We start from the raw sequence: 11,008 nt of genomic DNA, 5'->3' as shown, positions 1-11,008 counted from the left end.
TTTTCTCTTGGTGACAGATGACGCGCTTGTCGAAAAGGTCTTCAAAATGGAATCGCGAATCGGTAGCAGTGTTGCGCGTTCCCATGATGAACGGAAAAGGCCTTTTCTTGAAACATTGACGATCACAGCCACAAATCTGTCTGAAATACGAATGTTAAACTTAACAAATTATTTTATTTTGTTTCGATTATAGAGGTTTAAACCTTGAGATCATCCACCTCTTCGGGCCAGGAAAACATTATGACCCTATGTGCGGGGTTGGGAAACGAACGCAGGTGTGTTGCGTGAAAGGCATCGATCTACCCATCACGCTATACCCGTCCCACGACAAATTAAATTGTGTTTGCTATATGAAAACTAAAATTTAAGCATATTTCTTTCAGAATTTTTCTTTTCGTTTCCCATGTCTCATTAATTAAGTTTAAATAAACGCTTAATCATTTTCTACTATTCAGTGAAATGCTCAGAAATTTGAACAATAAAGTATCGCATTCTTTCAGAAAAAAATTCAAGTTTATTTTTTGAGTCAGTTACCGTGATCGTTAAATCATTTTATTTGAATTGTTAGTTCATCCAGGGCCACCGAGAGAAGTCGGAAAAGAGAGGACATGGAAATTCGTTGTTTTTATTCTTCGTAATAAAAATATTGAATATGAAAACACATTGGCGTGTGAATTATTTATGTTATGTATTTGAATTTCCTTTAAATCGGTGTTTCGGAACATTAAAAAAAAATAATTTTCCATTTGAAAAAATTGGGCTTTTGCCAGAGGTTGGCAACCATATTTAGAGAGAAACTCTCAGAACTGCGACTCACAACACAGATTTCCGAGATATTCCAATTCCTTCGGGCACGAACTCTCTCTCGATGGACCTGAGTACACTGCACCATGTTGATGTTTGTTCAACATTGATTCTTCATCCACCAACATTTGTTTAAAAGCAAGCATGTTTTTTTTAATCAGCGATATCTCGGTTTGAAGCAACTATGGTTTTGGTTTGATGGGCAACTAATCATTATGTTGTTGTAAACAAACCAGAATTGTTCTGCGTATTGAATTTCATCTACTTTTACCACAAATTTGCTTCGATTTTTTTATTCCGCACTCTTTCTGAACTCTTAAATTTGAGCTACCATAAGTAGGGTATTTTTTGACGTGTAAAACTGGGTAAAATACAATAATGTTGGTCTACGAAACAAATTGGTTGAATAAAACGTATTAGGGGTTTGAAAAACTCTATGATTTTAGGAAGCGCCAGATCGGACTTTTATCAATCATCAGAACTAGTGTACAGTCGAGTCCAAGGCGTGCCTATTTGTCCAGTTTGAGTAACTTCTAACATTATTTTAATTCAGGTTTTGATTTGTTTTGTTTGATTCTTGTTTTTGGAAAAAAAAAGTAATTTTCTTAAAGAAGCGTTGGCGTTTATCACATCAGCCAGCTTCTACATGTACATTTCATATCATTAATGGTATTATATACTCTAATATTCCAAAAGTTTTTCAAATAACGTTCATTCATTTTTCTATTTCTCAGCAATCCGAAAGTGCATCATGTTTTATTTCTGAATAACTGATAAGAATTGCGAAGGTTGAATCATGCGTAGCGTAGTTTTAAATTCGAAAATCATTTGAGTATTGTGCAGAAAGCTAATAATTTTAATAACCGTTCGTTTTTGCCAATTGCACTACACCAGTGCTACACTTTTTCTGCACCGATACCACTGGTGTAGCACTCATCAAAAGTTTGGTGTAGCTCTGTGCAATGGAATCGTTTATTGTAGTCAATGGTTACTGTTTATGTTTTCGTCATTTTTGTTTGTTTATTCATGCCTCAGTGTAGCACTGCACCGGTGTAGTGCAAATTAAAAATGAAAACGCCATAAAACTTGATATGTTATTCCATATGAAGTGTATGTGTTGAATCGACCGAGGCGTGTTTAACACATCATTCCCAATAGCAAATATATATAGTTCGATAGTTTATGAAAAAAACATTGGTGTTGTGTCTTTTCACTGTGATGTTTCAAATCAGAACTAAACAAACAAATAAACTTTTTTCAATCGCAGATTAACAATAGATCAGCTCATATGAAATAATACAGCGTTGTGAACAACCTTATTATAGAATTCAAGCTAATTGTACATCTTTTCGAAGATAGGGTTTCCGTCTACGATAATATATCGATTATTGTGTACACTATAGAGCCGAGCAATGAGCATTATATTTTGTAACACTCGCAAGGGCCTATCACACGATATGCCCTAATCACATGTTGGTACCATTTTTTTTATATCAATATTATATTATAAATCCGTATAAAATGTTCAAAACGACGAATGTAACAATGAGAGATTCTCTTTGTTTACTTTCTCTTTCGATTATTGCGAAACATTCCTGATTTTTTCGGTAATTTCTTCAGTTTGAGTAGCTTCTTACGCCGTGACTTCAAAGATGATAGCTTTAGTTATTACTATCGGTAAATAATTGGAGTGAAGGATTTCTAACAGTACCTTAATAATCGAATGAGAAAGTAAACAAAGAGAATCTGACGTTGTTTCATTCGTCGTTTTGAACATTTCATACAGAAATGTCAATTTAATCAGTGTTTCGACATTTCAAAAGGGATTCAAAGAAATTGAAAATTACAAATAGTTACTGTTGTCTTTTAATCTATTTTGTAAATAAGCTTTATAATTAAGGAGTTGTTATCAGAAGAGAAGGTAAACAAAGGAAAATTCTCATTGGTTTATGTGAGCTTATGAAATGTCGGTTTTGTCTTATATTCTTTCAATTGAAAATACAACCCTGACGATCAGACGCCATGACTGTCATCAGTCTTTACCTTCACTCGCTCTTTCGTGATTTGTTTTCTCTAAAATACGTGCGAATGAAGTATACTGAACGGATCATGGTGGGTGTAAGAAAGGGATGTAAAATTGTCGGGAGCCTCCCAGAGAGAATCTGACTCGTATTATCACGCAAAAGTCAGCGCCTGTACGCAGAGCCAGCACAAAAGAGAAAAGTCAAATAGCTCTCGGTTTTCCTTCGATGTGGGACGGAAAGTGGTTTCTGTACGGGTGTTTGCCGTGTCATCAGTAATTTTGCGTTTTTGGATCGTAGTTTATCAATCGACTGAAAAGTCTAATCCGCAACGATTTGCTGCTATCCGGTCCGTAGTGTCGGAACAGGTGAGTGATTGCCTCGATTTTAAACGTTCCGTTGGCCAAACCCCGTTGCGCTAGTGCTCCGCCAGGGACTACGAAAAAATGGGCTTCCATTTTCTCCACGGTCCACGGGCAAAATTTCAAACATGGCGGCGATCGTTTTTACGATATTGTAGAAGAGTTGCAGCTCCAACCCAAGTCCGATCGAAATGAAATTCTAATTGCTGGTAAACGTTATTCATGGGTGGCAAGATTGGTTAATTTGTTTTCTGCGACCGTATGTTGGAGACGCAATCAGGTGCTAATATGACGACACCTTTGTTTGTGATACTCTTTTTCTCGCATTTATGCAATCGAGTCGAAATGGTAATGAAAATGAAAATGCAAGGGAGACGAAGAAGCAGAACACGCAAACCAGTACTGTCAGTCTATGTGGATACAAACGTACCTATAATGTGTGCATGGAGCAACAGCAGCAGCAGCAAAAAGTTGAGCTGAATGTGTGTTGGATTATTTCTGTTTCCTGTTTAATCTAGGTGGGTTTATCCGACGAACTGTGGTAGGGAAGTTGGGGATGGAACAGCCCGCACTCAAAAAGATATAACAGGTGAATTATCGTTTGCGTCCATGGAGGAAATTGCAAGAGGACTCTAAAGGCAATCAGGGGCCTATTCTTATTGCCGTTGCCGTTGAAACATTGTACTTACAAAAAATCCGTTTTATGAACCACTTCGCAAACAGATCCTGATTGAATTTTGAATCGACTGATTTTTGACATGAGTGACGATCGTCTCATCGCTTCGCCTTTAATTAGTAGTTTTATATGATAAATTTCTTCAATATGCAAATTGAGATTTTACTGTTTTCAAAATTCAGACTCTGAGCAGAGAGAAGAAGAGAGACTTATAACAATAGGGTTGGGGTTTGATTGCTTCACTGATCGTGCTTATGCCCATCGACTTGTCGCTGTTATCGCTGCTATCGGAAACGTGGTTGTATGGAGTTTTTGATGTACTTATTGATTCTACTGTTGTTTGTGTTGGAGTAGTTGTAGCACAGTTGCCTTGTGTTTTATTTTATATTTCCTTTCGACGGAAACAATTTTGACGGCTCGCACCTTTTCGAATGTAATTCTTAGTGTTTTGATGAAGATCATTTGCCCAAGTCTCTAAAGAACAGTCTTTCACGTACACTGGATTTTTTTTATATAGCGATTTCATGCATAGTATTTGGGCTCGATTTACTTTCAGCACGGTTCCTTTTTGGTAACAATTTTCAACTGTGATGTTGAACCTTATACTGAAAATTCTGCATTTTCTTAAAACTCAAAATGATAACACATACATTTTCAATTGAAACTGTCTAACTACAACCACCGAAAAAACGAAACTTTCGTGTCATTCGAATATATTCAAGAGAATTTTTCGACCACTTTTTCAAACATTTGAGGGCATATTTCAGCATTGAAACGTTAAATATTGGTTTCCAAAGCATCAATTGTTGCTGATTTATCCACATAAATCAATGACTTCACGTATTCCCACAAAAAAAATCGAACACCGTCAAATCACACGAACGCGGAGACCAATTCACTGGTCCATTTCTCAGAAATAATGTTTTCGATGAAATTTTCTTCTAATAAGTCGATTGTTTCGGCCGCAGTATGACAAGTGGCACCATCCTGTAGAAAGCACATTTCGTTCAGATCCATATCTTAAAGATTTGGCAAAAAAATTGATTGATCATAGTTCTGTATCGATTTTCATTCACGGTAACGCATCGTCGTTGCTCATTTTTAAAGAATAAAGGGTCAATTATTCCACCAGTTTATAGACCAAACAGCACATTTATCGGGATGCATCGATAATTCTTAAACGGCGTGTGGATTATCTTTGCTCGAAATACGGCAATTTTACTTTTTGGCGTATCCATTCAACCAAAAATACGCCCATCACTGAAGAGAAGTTTGCGCTATAAACAGTTTTAATTGAACACTGATTTTGAAAATAAATTTCCACGATTTGAAAGCGTTGTTTTACAGTTAATTTATTCATTGTGATTTGCCAAACAATACTGAGTAGGAACGTCACTTTACACTGTCGAAACAACTTTCAGACAATAGAGTAATCTCTATTGAAAAAAAAACAAACCTACAAAACAGACTTTATTATCTGACTGCTAGGTGGATAAAGCAAATTTTTTTATTAAAAGACAATTTTTTGTCAACATACGAAATTATTTTGGCTCCTTGTTTCTAATTTTCCAAACTTAAAGAACAATCACTAACCTATTATTATCAAGAAATTTTGTGCGCAAGATAAATTGTCAATTAGTGACGTCATCTGTCTGTCACCGGAACCGGCATTTTTCGCTATGATACTTTCGAACTTGATCAATGGCCTTATAGTAGTATGTAAACAAGCCTGAATTTGACGAAATCCGATGAGACATCTACGAGAAGATTGTGCGAATTGTGAAGAGTGCGGTTTGTCGGTTACGTTACTTATAACATTATACAATGTACCGGAAATGTCTGCCATTTTTCTTCAATTTTGATCAATGACCAGGTGAACTATGACTAAAAGAGTACAAATTTTAACATCAAACAAAAAAGAACATCTTTTTTTCGGTTACTGTGATTACTAATAGAATATTGACAGGTGGCTTTTCGGTCGTTATTCAGGAAACAAAACGCGAAATTTTGAAATTTTGTTTTCCCTATACCAAATCAATAGCTCAAACACTTGTGATTTCGAAATTTCCCTGTGATTGTCGTTAAAATTTCTGTGATATTAGTTGTAAAACTTTATCATTTTTCTATTCTCTTCCCGTTACAGCCTCACCCTCTTTAGACTCACCATCGGAAAAAACTCAAAAGCGGTGGAGGTGGTGAACAATCGGGTGGCAATCGTACTGACAGTTCGTTGAACAAGTTTGACATTTCGAATCGAAGCACCATCGAAGAACGCGTGTGCGTACGTGTGTGCGTGTGTGACTATCGGTTGGACATTCGAAAAAAGTTTTCTTGCGCGAAATCCGGTGTACCGCGAGTAGTGAGTACTTTTTCGGTGAAACAAATCGGTAATATTATCCAGCAAGTCGAGCACTAGCTGTTGATTACGACTGAATTGCCTGAAAAAATACAGAAAACGAATCGTGAATTGTGAAAAGATTCTTAATAGTGTAGCTACGACAATAGCAGGAATAGTTTTTCATTCAATCTAAGGTGGACATTATTTTAGGTTGAATGGTAAGTTATTACAATTTATTGCGATAATGTCGATAGGTTGATTGAATTCAACGAAATATGGGAACTTGTAGGAATATGACTCTGGGTTGATATGATTGGCAGGAAGATAACCGTGGCTGGATGCTAAAACCAAACCTAAAGACTATCCCAGAAAGTATGGACGCACTTTGATTTCGCTGTAAATAATTCACAAGTGTTAGATATTAAAATTTTATTCGATATACTAATAATATTAGACTACAACAACAGAATATTATTCTCAACATTTGCTACTTAGCCATTGTAGACTAGCTAGCGCACCTTCTTGCAAATGTTCCTCATTAAATTCCGTACAGACTTCTTGGCGACAAGTTTTGACACTTTTTTCCAATCTTTTTCGAACTGTTGAATGGTTTCGACTGCCGAGACATGTTTCCTAAGATGTGCCTTCGTTAATGCCCGAAATTCCTCAATTGGTCGATGTTGTGGGCAGTTTGGTGGGACGAAAGTGACATCTTTGGTAGTATACCATTCTACCGTTGATTTCGAGTAGTGGCAAGAAACAAGATCTGGTCAGAAGACAACAGGATCATTCCTTGATGTATATTTCGCTGTTCATTGAAGCAGTGGTGATGAAGGGTTTCGAAATCTTAACGCAGCTAAAAATTGCTTGCCAGACCATAGCTTTCTTACCAAATTTTTCGACTTCAACCGATGTCTCGGACTGGTTCAACACTTGCCCTTCTCGCACCGGCAAGGATTTGTAATCGAGTTTCACGTAGGTTTCGTCGTCCATGATTATGCAGTTCAAATTTCCAGCAAGAATCGTATTGTACAGCTTGCGAACCCTCGGCCTGATCGATGCTTCTTGTTTTGGACTACGTTTGTTTCTGCTTCTTATAGGTTCGAAGATTGAAACGTTCTTTAGCACGAAGAACATTTGACTTCGAAGTGCCCACTTTTTTGGCCACATTCCGAACAGAAAGCTCCTTCTTTTGCTCGAACGCCTTCATTATACGTTTATCCAACTGAGGTTTAGCAAGGCCTTTTTTTGCGACCCGTTTTCGGTTTATCCTCAAAGGTGTTATCCTCACCGACCTTCTTGAATGCATTTCGCACGGCTTTTTCACTTAATCTTTCTATTTTTGCTATCTTTCTCAGTGACAGTCCGCGTTCTGTGCACCATTTGTACACAATTTTTCGACGTAGTTCTGCTGAAAATAAAAATTGACAGATTCTGAACCATTGCGAAATGGCAGCGGTTTTTGGTTGCGTTCATACTTTCTGGGACAGTCTTTAACCTGAAACGAACATTAGGAATCTCACTGATACGAAGTTGAAGTACGAAGAAATAGTTTCTTCGTTTCAGCGTCTTAGTAAAATGCTTCATAAGACAAAAATCAGCCAAATGATTGCATTTAAATTCTACTATTTTTCCCTCGTACTCTAGACCGATAGGGAGCCGAAGTTAGGATAATGTATTCGATTTTATCTTAAATCGTTATTTGAAGGTCGAGTAATCCATACAATAACACTGTTCTACACTGAAGTCTTTTTTGACGCAGGGAACACGTACCGCACAAAAAAGCTACGGAACAACAGAAGTCCGCGTTGAAAAACAAACTATAGATAAGTTTTTGTTGCGAAATGTGTTTATAAATTCATGAACCATCGAGATCTTGTTTTATCTCAACAAAAAAATTTTTGAAAAAGATCTACATTGGGACTTGAGATTTCCGAAAGTCATCTTGGGCTTACATATGGAACTTGGATTCAGAGTCTGTTCTAAATTCTCAATTTAGTTCTGGAATTCAATTCATACATTACCAATTCGCTTTTTGTCGTGAATACGATTTAGTTTACTAAAATTACCCCGTACAAAAGAGAGTCGAACTCAATCGTGAGAACCCCTTGTTGTACTTAATCCAACAACATAATTTTTCTTCATATCATCGGAAATATGATCAGCAATTCACGATGAAATTTTCAATAGTATGAAATTACTACAAATAACTCAAAACTAAAAAAACTGAACTTAGATATGTCTATTTTATGTCAAACCAACTAAAATTTATAAATCTTTAAACTCGAAATTATAGTTTTCTAAAATGTTGTATATCAACGAGTATTGAAGAGGAAATCTCATGAATTATTGTAAGTTGTAACGTGTGTACTTCTGCAGGTGAACAATTTATTACTCTCTTGTGACTATCTTATTAATTTGTGTGTTAAGAACCTTGCACAATTCACACAAAATATCAACTTATGAGAACGATTTTGGATATTGAGAAGTCTGAAGATACGTGTTAGTTTTATTCGTATTCATACAGTTGTGGCTCTGTCATTACCCACCCACTTTCTTCCCTTAATCTCTAGGCAGTCGGTTATCGAGAGCAAAAATATGGAGGTTATTGAAGAGCAGCTAGTCCTAAACTGAGGTGACAATGATGAAATAAAACGATACTTAGAATTTATTTCTGAATATTCGCTTTCGAGTACGAATAAAGATCGCTCTAGTTGAGTGATCCTCGGTTTTTCCTACAGTGAAATTTTATGCTCTGTAACTGCTTATTTATTTATTTATTTGGAGCAGGAAAATGCCCAATGGAGCTGAAATATAACAATCTCTCACTCCAGCAGGCATAAAACCTCCTCATCGTTTATATCAACAGATTACAATAATCCAACAGATACATGTATGTACTTAATACTATACATCCTAGCAAGGAGCTGGGGTTCACTAGAAGATTGATAGTACCTATTATCTTTCTTCGGACAGGACCAGCCTAGATACCGTGTAGAATCCGGTAGAAAAAAAAAAACCCTAACCAAGAATAGATCCACTGGGTTCCAGCTTCCATGTCGTAAAAAGGGACCATTTCCGGGGTTTTCTTTTTTCTTTCAGTTATCAGATTTTTTTTCAACGTTACAATTTTGTCTAATTCCTATTCACTCGTTCACTTTGTAGCATGAAATTTCATTTAGAAAAGCTTTTATTCGTTACGCGATAGTATTTAAAATATTCCTTCAGTTCCCATGAATAAGAACTTCAACAAGCGTTGGACTATCATCCTTTCCCATTTCTTAGTCGATCTACGTTCGGGCCTGGCTGGCACCGGTACTGATCAAGTAACTCTGGGGTTAGCAGAATATGTACATTGAAGGATGATTTGCCAGTCGAAGGTCAACCAGGGGTGGTCGCTCAAGCTCAACTGTTCACATCCTAATCGAATCCTCTCGAACCGATTTTTTCTAGTTGGTCATACAAACACTAAACAGAGCATTTAAGCTGCTTGTTTAGTAGAAAAATTTGTGCTCAATCAATGAAATTACGCACATTATTCTATTGGATCAATTTTATTGTTGACGAATCACCATATGCTAAACAGTGACAAGAGAGGTGAACAAATTGGGCTCACCACCATCCAGATGGCTTAGAATATAAATTAGAAAACTAAATTCACTAAACTTTTTCAATGAAAGCACCGTTATCGCATCACCACGATGAGGGACGCGTATAAATTCAGCTCATCACCACCTATAGTGTCGAAGAACGAGAAATAACTTGAAAAAAGGAAAACATTTTTTTTTTTTCAGATCAAACTATTCTGAAGAGCTCGAAGCAATACAAAATTAAGAATAGATAAAAACATTTCTTCGGACAAAGTTTTAGTTTGGTTAAAATTATAATCTACATAGAAATAAAAAACCTGGTTACTGAAAGTAGGAAAAGGGAAACCTTTTGCATTTGTGGTCTTTTACGACATGGAAGCAGGAACCCAGTGGATCTACTTTTGGTTATATTTTTTCACCGCCGAGTTCCACATGGCATCTAGGCTGGTCCTGCCCGGGGAAAGATACTAGATACTATCAATTCTCAGTAAACTCCAGCTCCTGGAATAAATGGTGATATAAAATCAATATTTTGTATTCCTATTGATCGTTAAAAAATTGATATTGGTGATTCTTCGATTGAAGATTTTCTAGTGATGCTTCACTCCTTCTGATAAAAACAATCAAACCATATGTCGGCATCTTTAGAAAGGGATCTTCGAAATGTCGCATTCAAGGAAACCAACCAACCGGACGTAATACATAACTTTCCTTCCTCGCCCGAAACCCATTTTCACATCCAACGACAATAAAACCGGACACGTGAATTGTTGCCAGCGAAATCAGCAGGTTGCTCACGTGTTGATGCAGCAAACAGTAAACGTGCCTGCTTTGCATCCGAAGTCTAAGGAGTCGCCCCTAGACGCAGCAAGTACGTCTTAAGTGCCAATCGCAGTGAGAACAGGCGAACAATTGCGTACATTCAAACACACACACAACACACGCTCACAACGACGAATTCCACCAGGGCCTGGCGCGCGAATATGCAGACACAGTAGACGTGAACGTGAAGAAATGGAAATCATCGTTTCGCCTTTAATTTTCAGTATAAGTCATATCAACGAGATTATCACTTCTTGTAGCCCGCCAAATCACCCTCTGGCCCCGCTTTTGGGTGGGTATCCAAAGTTGCTCGCTGCGCTGCAGAGAAACTTGCATTCATTTCATGCCATTAATAATGGAAAGAACATGCAATAAAACCCCTGCGGGTGCCAGAG

At 37.0% G+C, this 11,008-nt stretch overlaps 1 protein-coding gene across 2 annotated transcripts in view; it reads left to right on the top strand.

Annotated features, from left to right (window-relative positions):
• The first annotated feature begins 3,032 nt into the window (after nucleotides 1–3,032).
• The window catches only part of LOC131431342 (AN1-type zinc finger protein 6), an 84,384-nt gene continuing 76,408 nt past the window's right edge, over nucleotides 3,033–11,008 (top strand). Inside the window, exons 1-2 of one of the 2 annotated variants that reach the window (XM_058596997.1) lie at nucleotides 3,033–3,193; nucleotides 6,007–6,419. The gene's annotated coding sequence lies outside the window, so the exon portion shown is untranslated. The remainder of the gene's footprint in view (nucleotides 3,194–6,006; nucleotides 6,420–11,008) is intronic. The other variant, XM_058597013.1, reaches the window with a different exon arrangement.

Source organism: Malaya genurostris, chromosome 1 (assembly GCF_030247185.1).
Source record: "Malaya genurostris strain Urasoe2022 chromosome 1, Malgen_1.1, whole genome shotgun sequence".
Lineage (NCBI taxonomy): Eukaryota > Metazoa > Arthropoda > Insecta > Diptera > Culicidae > Malaya > Malaya genurostris.
This window is presented reverse-complemented; position numbering and strand designations above follow the sequence as displayed.